Source organism: Triturus cristatus, chromosome 11, assembly GCF_964204655.1.
Source record: "Triturus cristatus chromosome 11, aTriCri1.1, whole genome shotgun sequence".
NCBI classification, from domain to species: Eukaryota; Metazoa; Chordata; class Amphibia; order Caudata; family Salamandridae; genus Triturus; species Triturus cristatus.
Window position 1 is genome coordinate 1,139,386,935 of NC_140594.1, and position 14,766 is coordinate 1,139,401,700.

Here is a 14,766-nt window from a genome sequence, read left to right on the forward strand (position 1 = left end):
TTACAAGGGAGCAGAGTGGCGCAGCGGAAGCGTGCTGGGCCCATAACCCAGAGGTCGATGGATCGAAACCATCCTCTGCTATAATTTTTCTTGTTTTTTCTTCTGAGAACCAATCTGTCATTTCCACGCTACCAGCAAGGAAAAGCGCAGGCTTGTGCTAGCTATGTGAGAAAAGACTTCTCAACTATCTGTCTCTGCTGAAATACAAGAGAGTGATCGCCAAAGGATCAACCCCATACTTTGAAAGTAAAGATACTCAATTATAAGCATAAATGACTGGTGGGACCTTCACACGTTTTTCTGGGCATGCTTTGAATGTCATTCTTGCCTTTTCGTTCTGCTCTTATCATTCTCCTGGGCATTTCATGGAAGGCACTCTCTTTCTCTTCGCTGTTTTGCTTCCAATGCTGCCTAAATATGTTCATTTCCACTATTTGTACTACTGCTTTCCATTTCTTCTCTTCTGCACAGATTTGGCCTTGGTTTCAATCCCCAGTTCCTTACCCTCTACAAGAAACTTTCTACTGCTTTTCATGTTGGTATCTAAACCAAATGCACCATTGAAACTGGTGCAAGATAGTCATTGAACTCGGGGTTGTAATCTTTAGAACCGAGAGCAACCACATCATAGGGCGTTGGTGGTATAGTGGTGAGCATAGCTGCTTCCCAAGCAGTTGACCCGGGTTCGATTCCCGGCCAATGCAGTGCAAATTTTTATATGTTCTCCAAGCAGGATTTGTTTTAATGCAACATGTCACAAAACGGAAATATCATGAACAGATTAATCAGACGTTAAATAAAAAAAAAAATGAAATACTTAGGCAGGCATCTCGATCGCCCCATCTGCTACATTCATTGTCCTATTAGATGCTATTTTCCAAAAAGCAGAGTCACCACTCACATGTGCTGGTAATAAATATGTTGCGGGCGGTAGACAATGAAAGGGCTGAACCCCGACCAGACATTTTAACTGTAGCATCTCTATATTAAAAAGCATTTCTAGGCAATATCTAGCATGTGAATAAAAGTAGGCAAGATCCACCGATGAATCTGGCAAAAGTCCCCAACGATTTTGTGCACACTTGTTCTCTCACCTGAATGCAGCGCCACCTTGTAGCCATCGGATGTAACTGCAGCTCACAAAATGTTATATCAGAGAGCAAGTTGAGAGGACTCCAAGAGGCAGATGTCCATGGAAAGAGCCTCTCACGACAGCAGGAAGGTTGGATATTTCAAGATGGCAACATTTCCTGTCCAACGTCCTCACGTCCCGAACGCTCCCAAACGCTCAAAAGCCTCACACCGGGCAAGCCCTCAGCGGGTAGATCTCTGGCTCCCAGTTAAAATCAAATCCTGAGCATGCTAGCGCTAGGATCAAAGAGAGAGGAGAGGGTTAGAGAGCTGCTATCTTGGTAAAGGCCTGAAACTGCTAGTTCCCAAGAGGGTCTGCACTTTCAGTTATGACTGACTGTGAGACGAGAAGATGAAAATTTTCTGCACCCAGCATACATTGCAGCATGCTTAGGCAAATGAGGAGCGAGACCCACCAATCCCGCGCCACTTCGCTGAAAGCTCCTCCTCTGCATAAAGAGAACACTTTTACAAGAGAGCAGAGTGGCGCAGCGGAAGCGTGCTGGGCCCATAACCCAGAGGTCGGTGGATCGAAACCATCCTCTGCTATAATATTTCTTGTTTTTTCTTCTGAGAACCAATCTGTCATTTCCACGCTACCAGCAAGGAAAAGCGCAGGCTTGTGCTAGCTATGTGAGAAAAGACTTCTCAACTATCTGTCTCTGCTGAAATACAAGAGAGTGATCGCCAAAGGATCAACCCCATACTTTGAAAGTAAAGATACCCAATTATAAGCATAAATGACTGGTGGGACCGTCACACGTTTTTCTGGGCATGCTTTGAATGTCATTCTTGCCTTTTCGTTCTGCTCTTATCATTCTCCTGGGCATTTCATGTTAGGCACTCTCTTTCTCTTCGCTGCTTTGCTTCCAATGCTGCCTAAATATGTTCATTTCCACTATTTGTACTACTGCTTTCCATTTCTTCTCTTCTGCACAGATTTGGCCTTGGTTTCAATCCCCAGTTCCTTACCCTCTACAAGAAACTTTCTACTGCTTTTCATGTTGGTATCTAAACCAAATGCACCATTGAAACTGGTGCAAGATAGTCATTGAACTCGGGGTTGTAATCTTTAGAACCGAGAGCAAACACATCATAGGGCGTTGGTGGTATAGTGGTGAGCATAGCTGCTTCCCAAGCAGTTGACCCGAGTTCGATTCCCAGCCAATGCAGTGCAAATTTTTATATGTTCTCCAAGCAGGATTTGTTTTAATGCAACATGTCACAAAACGGAAATATCATGAACAGATTAATCAGACGTTAAATTTAAAAAAAAATGAAATACTTAGGCAGGCATCTCGATCGCCCCATCTGCTACATTCATTGTCCTATTAGATGCTATTTTCCAAAAAGCAGAGTCACCACTCACATGTGCTGGTAATAAATATGTTGCGGGCAGTAGACAATGAAAGGGCTGAACCCCGACCAGACATTCTAACTCTAGCATCTCTATATTAAAAAGCATTTCTAGGCAATATCTAGCATGTGAATAAAAGTAGGCAAGATCCACCGATGAATCTGGCAAAAGTCCCCAACGATTTTGTGCACACTTGTTCTCTCACCTGAATGCAGCGCCACCTTGTAGCCATCGGATGTAACTGCAGCTCACAAAATGTTATATCAGAGAGCAAGTTGAGAGGACTCCAAGAGGCAGATGTCCATGGAAAAAGCCTCTCACGACAGCAGGAAGGTTGGATATTTCAAGATGGCAACATTTCCTGTCCAACGTCCTCACGTCCCGAACGCTCCCAAACGCTCAAAAGCCTCGCCCTCACCGGGTAGATCTCTGGCTCCCAGTTAAAATCAAATCCTGAGCATGCTAGCGCTAGGATCAAAGAGAGAGGAGAGGGTTAGAGAGCTGCTATCTTGGTAAAGGCCTGAAACTGCTAGTTCCCAAGAGGGTCTGCACTTTCAGTTATGACTGACTGTGAGACGAGAAGATGAAGATTTTCTGCACCCAGCATACATTGCAGCATGCTTAGGCAAATGAGGAGCGAGACCCACCAATCCCTCACCACTTCGCTGAAAGCTCCTCCTCTGCATAAAGAGAACACTTTTACAAGGGAGCAGAGTGGCACAGCGGAAGCGTGCTGGGCCCATAACCCAGAGGTCGATGGATCGAAACCATCCTCTGCTATAATATTTCTTGTTTTTTCTTCTGAGAACCAATCTGTCATTTCCACGCTACCAGCAAGGAAAAGCGCAGGCTTGTGCTAGCTATGTGAGAAAAGACTTCTCAACTATCTGTCTCTGCTGAAATACAAGAGAGTGATCGCCAAAGGATCAACCCCATACTTTGAAAGTAAAGATACCCAATTATAAGCATAAATGACTGGTGGGACCGTCACACGTTTTTCTGGGCATGCTTTGAATGTCATTCTTGCCTTTTCGTTCTGCTCTTATCATTCTCCTGGGCATTTCATGGAAGGCACTCTCTTTCTCTTCGCTGCTTTGCTTCCAATGCTGCCTAAATATGTTCATTTCCACTATTTGTACTACTGCTTTCCATTTCTTCTCTTCTGCACAGATTTGGCCTTGGTTTCAATCCCCAGTTCCTTACCCTCTACAAGAAACTTTCTACTGCTTTTCATGTTGGTATCTAAACCAAATGCACCATTGAAACTGGTGCAAGATAGTCATTGAACTCGGGGTTGTAATCTTTAGAACCGAGAGCACCCACATCATAGGGCGTTGGTGGTATAGTGGTGAGCATAGCTGCTTCCCAAGCAGTTGACCCGGGTTCGATTCCCGGCCAATGCAGTGCAAATTTTTATATGTTCTCCAAGCAGGATTTGTTTTAATGCAACATGTCACAAAACGGAAATATCATGAACAGATTAATCAGACGTTAAATAAAAAAAAAATGAAATACTTAGGCAGGCATCTCGATCGCCCCATCTGCTACATTAATTGTCCTATTAGATGCTATTTTCCAAAAAGCAGAGTCACCACTCACATGTGCTGGTAATAAATATGTTGCGGGCGGTAGACAATGAAAGGGCTGAACCCCGACCAGACATTCTAACTCTAGCATCTCTATATTAAAAAGCATTTCTAGGCAATATCTAGCATGTGAATAAAAGTAGGCAAGATCCACCGATGAATCTGGCAAAAGTCCCCAACGATTTTGTGCACACTTGTTCTCTCACCTGAATGCAGCGCCACCTTGTAGCCATCGGATGTAACTGCAGCTCACAAAATGTTATATCAGAGAGCAAGTTGAGAGGACTCCAAGAGGCAGATGTCCATGGAAAGAGCCTCTCACGACAGCAGGAAGGTTGGATATTTCAAGATGGCAACATTTCCTGTCCAATGTCCTCACGTCCCGAACGCTCCCAAATGCTCAAAAGCCTCACACCGGGCAAGCCCTCACCGGGTAGATCTCTGGCTCCCAGTTAAAATCAAATCCTGAGCATGCTAGCGCTAGGATCAAAGAGAGAGGAGAGGGTTAGAGAGCTGCTATCTTGGTAAAGGCCTGAAACTGCTAGTTCCCAAGAGGGTCTGCACTTTCAGTTATGACTGACTGTGAGACGAGAAGATGAAGATTTTCTGCACCCAGCATACATTGCAGCATGCTTAGGCAAATGAGGAGCGAGACCCACCAATCCCTCGCCACTTCGTTGAAAGCTCCTCCTCTGCATAAAGAGAACACTTTTACAAGGGAGCAGAGTGGCGCAGCGGAAGCGTGCTGGGCCCATAACCCAGAGGTCGATGGATCGAAACCATCCTCTGCTATAATATTTCTTGTTTTTTCTTCTGAGAACCAATCTGTCATTTCCACGCTACCAGCAAGGAAAAGCGCAGGCTTGTGCTAGCTATGTGAGAAAAGACTTCTCAACTATCTGTCTCTGCTGAAATACAAGAGAGTGATCGCCAAAGGATCAACCCCATACTTTGAAAGTAAAGATACCCAATTATAAGCATAAATGACAGGTGGGACCGTCACACGTTTTTCTGGGCATGCTTTGAATGTCATTCTTGCCTTTTCGTTCTGCTCTTATCATTCTCCTGGGCATTTCATGGAAGGCACTCTCTTTCTCTTCGCTGCTTTGCTTCCAATGCTGCCTAAATATGTTCATTTCCACTATTTGTACTACTGCTTTCCATTTCTTCTCTTCTGCACAGATTTGGCCTTGGTTTCAATCCCCAGTTCCTTACCCTCTACAAGAAACTTTCTACTGCTTTTCATGTTGGTATCTAAACCAAATGCACCATTGAAACTGGTGCAAGATAGTCATTGAACTCGGGGTTGTAATCTTTAGAACCGAGAGCAACCACACCATAGGGCGTTGGTGGTATAGTGGTGAGCATAGCTGCTTCCCAAGCAATTGACCCGGGTTCGATTCCCGGCCAATGCAGAGCAAATTTTTATATGTTCTCCAAGCAGGATTTGTTTTAATGCAACATGTCACAAAACGGAAATATCATGAACAGATTAATCAGACGTTAAATTAAAAAAAAAATGAAATACTTAGGCAGGCATCTCGATCGCCCCATCTGCTACATTCATTGTCCTATTAGATGCTATTTTCCAAAAAGCAGAGTCACCACTCACATGTGCTGGTAATAAATATGTTGCGGGCGGTAGACAATGAAAGGGCTGAACCCCGACCAGACATTCTAACTCTAGCATCTCTATATTAAAAAGCATTTCTAGGCAATATCTAGCATGTGAATAAAAGTAGGCAAGATCCACCGATGAATCTGGCAAAAGTCCCCAACGATTTTGTGCACACTTGTTCTCTCACCTGAATGCAGCGCCACCTTGTAGCCATCGGATGTAACTGCAGCTCACAAAATGTTATATCAGAGAGCAAGTTGAGAGGACTCCAAGAGGCAGATGTCCATGGAAAGAGCCTCTCACGACAGCAGGAAGGTTGGATATTTCAAGATGGCAACATTTCCTGTCCAACGTCCTCACGTCCCGAACGCTCCCAAACGCTCAAAAGCCTCGCCCTCACCGGGTAGATCTCTGGCTCCCAGTTAAAATCAAATCCTGAGCATGCTAGCGCTAGGATCAAAGAGAGAGGAGAGGGTTAGAGAGCTGCTATCTTGGTAAAGGCCTGAAAATGCTAGTTCCCAAGAGGGTCTGCACTTTCAGTTATGACTGACTGTGAGACGAGAAGATGAAGATTTTCTGCACCCAGCATACATTGCAGCATGCTTAGGCAAATGAGGAGCGAGACCCACCAATCCCTCGCCACTTCGCTGAAAGCTCCTCCTCTGCATAAAGAGAACACTTTTACAAGGGAGCAGAGTGGCGCAGCGGAAGCGTGCTGGGCCCATAACCCAGAGGTCGATGGATTGAAACCATCCTCTGCTATAATATTTCTTGTTTTTTCTTCTGAGAACCAATCTGTCATTTCCACGCTACCAGCAAGGAAAAGCGCAGGCTTGTGCTAGCTATGTGAGAAAAGACTTCTCAACTATCTGTCTCTGCTGAAATACAAGAGAGTGATCGCCAAAGGATCAACCCCATACTTTGAAAGTAAAGATACCCAATTATAAGCATAAATGACTGGTGGGACCGTCACACGTTTTTCTGGGCATGCTTTGAATGTCATTCTTGCCTTTTCGTTCTGCTCTTATCATTCTCCTGGGCATTTCATGGAAGGCACTCTCTTTCTCTTCGCTGCTTTGCTTCCAATGCTGCCTAAATATGTTCATTTCCACTATTTGTACTACTGCTTTCCATTTCTTCTCTTCTGCACAGATTTGGAATTGGTTTCAATCCCCAGTTCCTTACCCTCTACAAGAAACTTTCTACTGCTTTTCATGTTGGTATCTAAACCAAATGCACCATTGAAACTGGTGCAAGATAGTCATTGAACTCGGGGTTGTATTCTTTAGAACCGAGAGCAACCACATCATAGGGCGTTGGTGGTATAGTGGTGAGCATAGCTGCTTCCCAAGCAGTTGACCCGGGTTCGATTCACGGCCAATGCAGTGCAAATTTTTATATGTTCTCCAAGCAGGATTTGTTTTAATGCAACATGTCACAAAACGGAAATATCATGAACAGATTAATCAGACGTTAAATTAAAAAAAAAATGAAATACTTAGGTAGGCATCTCGATCGCCCCATCTGCTACATTCATTGTCCTATTAGATGCTATTTTCCAAAAAGCAGAGTCACCACTCACATGTGCTGGTAATAAATATGTTGCGGGCGGTAGACAATGAAAGGGCTGAACCCCGACCAGACATTCTAACTCTAGCATCTCTATATTAAAAAGCATTTCTAGGCAATATCTAGCATGTGAATAAAAGTAGGCAAGATCCACCGATGAATCTGGCAAAAGTCCCCAACGATTTTGTGCACACTTGTTCTCTCACCTGAATGCAGCGCCACCTTGTAGCCATCGGTGGCAACATTTCCTGTCCAACGTCCTCACGTCCCGAACGCTCCCAAACGCTCAAAAGCCTCACACCGGGCAAGCCCTCACCGGGTAGATCTCTGGCTCCCAGTTAAAATCAAATCCTGAGCATGCTAGCGCTAGGATCAAAGAGAGAGGAGAGGGTTAGAGAGCTGCTATCTTGGTAAAGGCCTGAAACTGCTAGTTCCCAAGAGGGTCTGCACTTTCAGTTATGACTGACTGTGAGACGAGAAGATGAAGATTTTCTGCACCCAGCATACATTGCAGCATGCTTAGGCAAATGAGGAGCGAGACCCACCAATCCCTCGCCACTTCGCTGAAAGCTCCTCCTCTGCATAAAGAGAACACTTTTACAAGGGAGCAGAGTGGCGCAGCGGAAGCGTGCTGGGCCCATAACCCAGAGGTCGATGGATCGAAACCATCCTCTGCTATAATATTTCTTGTTTTTTCTTCTGAGAACCAATCTGTCATTTCCACGCTACCAGCAAGGAAAAGCGCAGGCTTGTGCTAGCTATGTGAGAAAAGACTTCTCAACTATCTGTCTCTGCTGAAATACAAGAGAGTGATCGCCAAAGGATCAACCCCATACTTTGAAAGTAAAGATACCCAATTATAAGCATAAATGACTGGTGGGACCGTCACACGTTTTTCTGGGCATGCTTTGAATGTCATTCTTGCCTTTTCGTTCTGCTCTTATCATTCTCCTGGGCATTTCATGGAAGGCACTCTCTTTCTCTTCGCTGCTTTGCTTCCAATGCTAGCTAAATATGTTCATTTCCACTATTTGTACTACTGCTTTCCATTTCTTCTCTTCTGCACAGATTTGGCCTTGGTTTCAATCCCCAGTTCCTTACCCTCTACAAGAAACTTTCTACTGCTTTTCATGTTGGTATCTAAACCAAATGCACCATTGAAACTGGTGCAAGATAGTCATTGAACTCGGGGTTGTAATCTTTAGAACCGAGAGCAACCACATCATAGGGCGTTGGTGGTATAGTGGTGAGCATAGCTGCTTCCCAAGCAGTTGACCCGGGTTCGATTCCCGGCCAATGCAGTCCAAATTTTTATATGTTCTCCAAGCAGGATTTGTTTTAATGCAACATGTCACAAAACGGAAATATCATGAACAGATTAATCAGACGTTAAATTAAAAAAAAAATGAAATACTTAGGCAGGCATCTCGATCGCCCCATCTGCTACATTCATTGTCCTATTAGATGCTATTTTCCAAAAAGCAGAGTCACCACTCACATGTGCTGGTAATAAATATGTTGCGGGCGGTAGACAATGAAAGGGCTGAACCCCGACCAGACATTCTAACTGTAGCATCTCTATATTAAAAAGCATTTCTAGGCAATATCTAGCATGTGAATAAAAGTAGGCAAGATCCACCGATGAATCTGGCAAAAGTCCCCAACGATTTTGTGCACACTTGTTCTCTCACCTGAATGCAGCGCCACCTTGTAGCCATCGGATGTAACTGCAGCTCACAAAATGTTATATCAGAGAGCAAGTTGAGAGGACTCCAAGAGGCAGATGTCCATGGAAAGAGCCTCTCACGACAGCAGGAAGGTTGGATATTTCAAGATGGCAACATTTCCTGTCCAACGTCCTCACGTCCCGAACGCTCCCAAACGCTCAAAAGCCTCGCCCTCACCGGGTAGATCTCTGGCTCCCAGTTAAAATCAAATCCTGAGCATGCTAGCGCTAGGATCAAAGAGAGAGGAGAGGGTTAGAGAGCTGCTATCTTGGTAAAGGCCTGAAACTGCTAGTTCCCAAGAGGGTCTGCACTTTCAGTTATGACTGACTGTGAGATGAGAAGATGAAGATTTTCTGCACCCAGCATACATTGCAGCATGCTTAGGCAAATGAGGAGCGAGACCCACCAATCCCTCGCCACTTCGCTGAAAGCTCCTCCTCTGCATAAAGAGAACACTTTTACAAGGGAGCAGAGTGGCGCAGCGGAAGCGTGCTGGGCCCATAACCCAGAGGTCGATGGATCGAAACCATCCTCTGCTATAATATTTCTTGTTTTTTCTTCTGAGAACCAATCTGTCATTTCCACGCTACCAGCAAGGAAAAGCGCAGGCTTGTGCTAGCTATGTGAGAAAAGACTTCTCAACTATCTGTCTCTGCTGAAATACAAGAGAGTGATCGCCAAAGGATCAACCCCATACTTTGAAAGTAAAGATACCCAATTATAAGCATAAATGACTGGTGGGACCGTCACACGTTTTTCTGGGCATGCTTTGAATGTCATTCTTGCCTTTTCGTTCTGCTCTTATCATTCTCCTGGGCATTTCATGGAAGGCACTCTCTTTCTCTTCGCTGCTTTGCTTCCAATGCTGCCTAAATATGTTCATTTCCACTATTTGTACTACTGCTTTCCATTTCTTCTCTTCTGCACAGATTTGGCCTTGGTTTCAATCCCCAGTTCCTTACCCTCTACAAGAAACTTTCTACTGCTTTTCATGTTGGTATCTAAACCAAATGCACCATTGAAACTGGTGCAAGATAGTCATTGAACTCGGGGTTGTAATCTTTAGAACCGAGAGCAACCACATCATAGGGCATTGGTGGTATAGTGGTGAGCATAGCTGCTTCCCAAGCAGTTGACCCGGGTTCGATTCCCGGCCAATGCAGTGCAAATTTTTATATGTTCTCCAAGCAGGATTTGTTTTAATGCAACATGTCACAAAACGGAAATATCATGAACAGATTAATCAGACGTTAAATTAAAAAAAAAAATGAAATACTTAGGCAGGCATCTCGATCGCCCCATCTGCTACATTCATTGTCCTATTAGATGCTATTTTCCAAAAAGCAGAGTCACCACTCACATGTGCTGGTAATAAATATGTTGCGGGCGGTAGACAATGAAAGGGCTGAACCCCGACCAGACATTCTAACTGTAGCATCTCTATATTAAAAAGCATTTCTAGGCAATATCTAGCATGTGAATAAAAGTAGGCAAGATCCACCGATGAATCTGGCAAAAGTCCCCAACGATTTTGTGCACACTTGTTCTCTCACCTGAATGCAGCGCCACCTTGTAGCCATCGGATGTAACTGCAGCTCACAAAATGTTATATCAGAGAGCAAGTTGAGAGGACTCCAAGAGGCAGATGTCCATGGAAAGAGCCTCTCACGACAGCAGGAAGGTTGGATATTTCAAGATGGCAACATTTCCTGTCCAACGTCCTCACGTCCCGAACGCTCCCAAACGCTCAAAAGCCTCGCCCTCACCGGGTAGATCTCTGGCTCCCAGTTAAAATCAAATCCTGAGCATGCTAGCGCTAGGATCAAAGAGAGAGGAGAGGGTTAGAGAGCTGCTATCTTGGTAAAGGCCTGAAACTGCTAGTTCCCAAGAGGGTCTGCACTTTCAGTTATGACTGACTGTGAGACGAGAAGATGAAGATTTTCTGCACCCAGCATACATTGCAGCATGCTTAGGCAAATGAGGAGCGAGACCCACCAATCCCTCGCCACTTCGCTGAAAGCTCCTCCTCTGCATAAAGAGAACACTTTTACAAGGGAGCAGAGTGGCGCAGCGGAAGCGTGCTGGGCCCATAACCCAGAGGTCGATGGATCGAAACCATCCTCTGCTATAATATTTCTTGTTTTTTCTTCTGAGAACCAATCTGTCATTTCCACGCTACCAGCAAGGAAAAGCGCAGGCTTGTGCTAGCTATGTGAGAAAAGACTTCTCAACTATCTGTCTCTGCTGAAATACAAGAGAGTGATCGCCAAAGGATCAACCCCATACTTTGAAAGTAAAGATACCCAATTATAAGCATAAATGACTGGTGGGCCTGTCACACGTTTTTCTGGGCATGCTTTGAATGTCATTCTTGCCTTTTCGTTCTGCTCTTATCATTCTCCTGGGCATTTCATGGAAGGCACTCTCTTTCTCTTCGCTGCTTTGCTTCCAGTGCTGCCTAAATATGTTCATTTCCACTATTTGTACTACTGCTTTCCATTTCTTCTCTTCTGCACAGATTTGTCCTTGGTTTCAATCCCCAGTTCCTTACCCTCTACAAGAAACTTTCTACTGCTTTTCTTGTTGGTATCTAAACCAAATGCACCATTGAAACTGGTGCAAGATAGTCATTGAACTCGGGGTTGTAATCTTTAGAACCAAGAGCAACCACATCATAGAGCGTTGGTGGTATAGTGGTGAGCATAGCTGCTTCCCAAGCAGTTGACCCGGGTTCGATTCCCGGCCAATGCAGTGCAAATTTTTATATGTTCTCCAAGCAGGATTTGTTTTAATGCAACATGTCACAAAACGGAAATATCATGAACAGATTAATCAGACGTTAAATTTAAAAAAAAATGAAATACTTAGGCAGGCATCTCGATCGCCCCATCTGCTACATTCATTGTCCTATTAGATGCTATTTTCCAAAAAGCAGAGTCACCACTCACATGTGCTGGTAATAAATATGTTGCGGGCGGTAGACAATGAAAGGGCTGAACCCCGACCAGACATTCTAACTGTAGCATCTCTATATTAAAAAGCATTTCTAGGCAATATCTAGCATGTGAATAAAAGTAGGCAAGATCCACCGATGAATCTGGCAAAAGTCCCCAACGATTTTGTGCACACTTGTTCTCTCACCTGAATGCAGCGCCACCTTGTAGCCATCGGATGTAACTGCAGCTCACAAAATGTTATATCAGAGAGCAAGTTGAGAGGACTCCAAGAGGCAGATGTCCATGGAAAGAGCCTCTCACGACAGCAGGAAGGTTGGATATTTCAAGATGGCAACATTTCCTGTCCAACGTCCTCACGTCCCGAACGCTCAAAAGCCTCACACCGGGCAAGCCCTCACCGGGTAGATCTCTGGCTCCCAGTTAAAATCAAATCCTGAGCATGCTAGCGCTAGGATCAAAGAGAGAGGAGAGGGTTAGAGAGCTGCTATCTTGGTAAAGGCCTGAAACTGCTAGTTCCCAAGAGGGTCTGCACTTTCAGTTATGACTGACTGTGAGACGAGAAGATGAAGATTTTCTGCACCCAGCATACATTGCAGCATGCTTAGGCAAATGAGGAGCGAGACCCACCAATCCCTCGCCACTTCGCTGAAAGCTCCTCCTCTGCATAAAGAGAACACTTTTACAAGGGAGCAGAGTGGCGCAGCGGAAGCGTGCTGCGCCCATAACCCAGAGGTCGATGGATCAAAACCATCCTCTGCTATAATATTTCTTGTTTTTTCTTCTGAGAACCAATCTGTCATTTCCACGCTACCAGCAAGGAAAAGCGCAGGCTTGTGCTAGCTATGTGAGAAAAGACTTCTCAACTATCTGTCTCTGCTGAAATACAAGAGAGTGATCGCCAAAGGATCAACCCCATACTTTGAAAGTAAAGATACCCAATTATTAGCATAAATGACTGGTGGGACCGTCACACGTTTTTCTGGGCATGCTTTGAATGTCATTCTTGCCTTTTCGTTCTGCTCTTATCATTCTCCTGGGCATTTCATGGAAGGCACTCTCTTTCTCTTCGCTGCTTTGCTTCCAATGCTGCCTAAATATGTTCATTTCCACTATTTGTACTACTGCTTTCCATTTCTTCTCTTCTGCACAGATTTGGCCTTGGTTTCAATCCCCAGTTTCTTACCCTCTACAATAAACTTTCTACTGCTTTTCATGTTGGTATCTAAACCAAATGCACCATTGAAACTGGTGCAAGATAGTCATTGAACTCGGGTTGTAATCTTTAGAACCGAGAGCAACCACATCATAGGGCGTTGGTGGTATAGTGGTGAGCATAGCTGCTGCCCAAGCAGTTGACCCGGGTTCGATTCCTGGCCACTGCAGTGCAAATTTTTATATGTTCTCCAAGCAGGATTTGTTTTAATGCAACATGTCACAAAACGAAAATATCATGAACAGATTAAGCAGACGTTAAATTAAAAAAAAAATGAAATACTTAGGCAGGCATCTCGATCGCCCCATCTGCTACATTCATTGTCCTATTAGATGCTATTTTCCAAAAAGCAGAGTCACCACTCACATGTGCTGGTAATAAATATGTTGCGGGCGGTAGACAATGAAAGGGCTGAACCCCGACCAGACATTCTAACGTTAGCATCTCTATATTAAAAAGCATTTCTAGGCAATATCTAGCATGTGAATAAAAGTAGGCAAGAGCCACCGATGAATCTGGCAAAAGTCCCCAACGATTTTGTGCACACTTGTTCTCTCACCTGAATGCAGCGCCACCTTGTAGCCATCGGATGTAACTGCAGCTCACAAAATGTTATATCAGAGAGCAAGTTGAGAGGACTCCAAGAGGCAGATGTCCATGGAAAGAGCCTCTCACGACAGCAGGAAGGTTGGATATTTCAAGATGGCAACATTTCCTGTCCAACGTCCTCACGTCCCGAACGCTCCCAAAAGCTCAAAAGCCTCACACCGGGCAAGCCCTCACCGGGTAGATCTCTGGCTCCCAGTTAAAATCAAATCCTGAGCATGCTAGCGCTAGGATCAAAGAGAGAGGAGAGGGTTAGAGAGCTGCTATCTTGGTAAAGGCCTGAAACTGCTAGTTCCCAAGAGGGTCTGCACTTTCAGTTATGACTGACTGTGAGACGAGAAGATGAAGATTTTCTGCACCCAGCATACATTGCAGCATGCTTAGGCAAATGAGGAGCGAGACCCACCAATCCCTCGCCACTTCGCTGAAAGCTCCTCCTCTGCATAAAGAGAACACTTTTACAAGGGAGCAGAGTGGCGCAGCGGAAGCGTGCTGCGCCCATAACCCAGAGGTCGATGGATCGAAACCATCCTCTGCTATAATATTTCTTGTTTTTTCTTCTGAGAACCAATCTGTCATTTCCACGCTACCAGCAAGGAAAAGCGCAGGCTTGTGCTAGCTATGTGAGAAAAGACTTCTCAACTATCTGTCTCTGCTGAAATACAAGCGAGTGATCGCCAAAGGATCAACCCCATACTTTGAAAGTAAAGATACCCAATTATAAGCATAAATGACTGGTGGGACCGTCACACGTTTTTCTGGGCCTGCTTTGAATGTCATTCTTGCCTTTTCGTTCTGCTCTTATCATTCTCCTGGGCATTTCATGGAAGGCACTCTCTTTCTCTTCGCTGCTTTGCTTCCAATGCTGCCTAAATATGTTCATTTCCACTATTTGTACTACTGCTTTCCATTTCTTCTCTTCTGCACAGATTTGGCCTTGGTTTCAATCCCCAGTTCCTTACCCTCTACAAGAAACTTTCTACTGCTTTTCATGTTGGTATC

At 44.7% G+C, this 14,766-nt stretch overlaps 5 non-coding genes across 5 annotated transcripts; all 5 read left to right on the top strand.

Moving 5' to 3' along the window:
• The first annotated feature begins 632 nt into the window (after positions 1-632).
• On the top strand, positions 633-704 carry TRNAG-CCC (transfer RNA glycine (anticodon CCC)). Its single transcript has one exon. It is a non-coding gene; the product is annotated as a tRNA-Gly (tRNA).
• A 3,115-nt stretch (positions 705-3,819) lies between these two features.
• TRNAG-CCC (transfer RNA glycine (anticodon CCC)) lies at positions 3,820-3,891 on the top strand. The gene has a single exon. It is a non-coding gene; the product is annotated as a tRNA-Gly (tRNA).
• A 4,599-nt stretch (positions 3,892-8,490) lies between these two features.
• Positions 8,491-8,562, top strand: TRNAG-CCC (transfer RNA glycine (anticodon CCC)). The gene has a single exon. It is a non-coding gene; the product is annotated as a tRNA-Gly (tRNA).
• A 1,516-nt stretch (positions 8,563-10,078) lies between these two features.
• On the top strand, positions 10,079-10,150 carry TRNAG-CCC (transfer RNA glycine (anticodon CCC)). Its single transcript has one exon. It is a non-coding gene; the product is annotated as a tRNA-Gly (tRNA).
• Positions 10,151-11,667: 1,517 nt separating this feature from the next.
• Positions 11,668-11,739, top strand: TRNAG-CCC (transfer RNA glycine (anticodon CCC)). Its single transcript has one exon. It is a non-coding gene; the product is annotated as a tRNA-Gly (tRNA).
• The last annotated feature ends 3,027 nt before the right edge of the window (positions 11,740-14,766 follow it).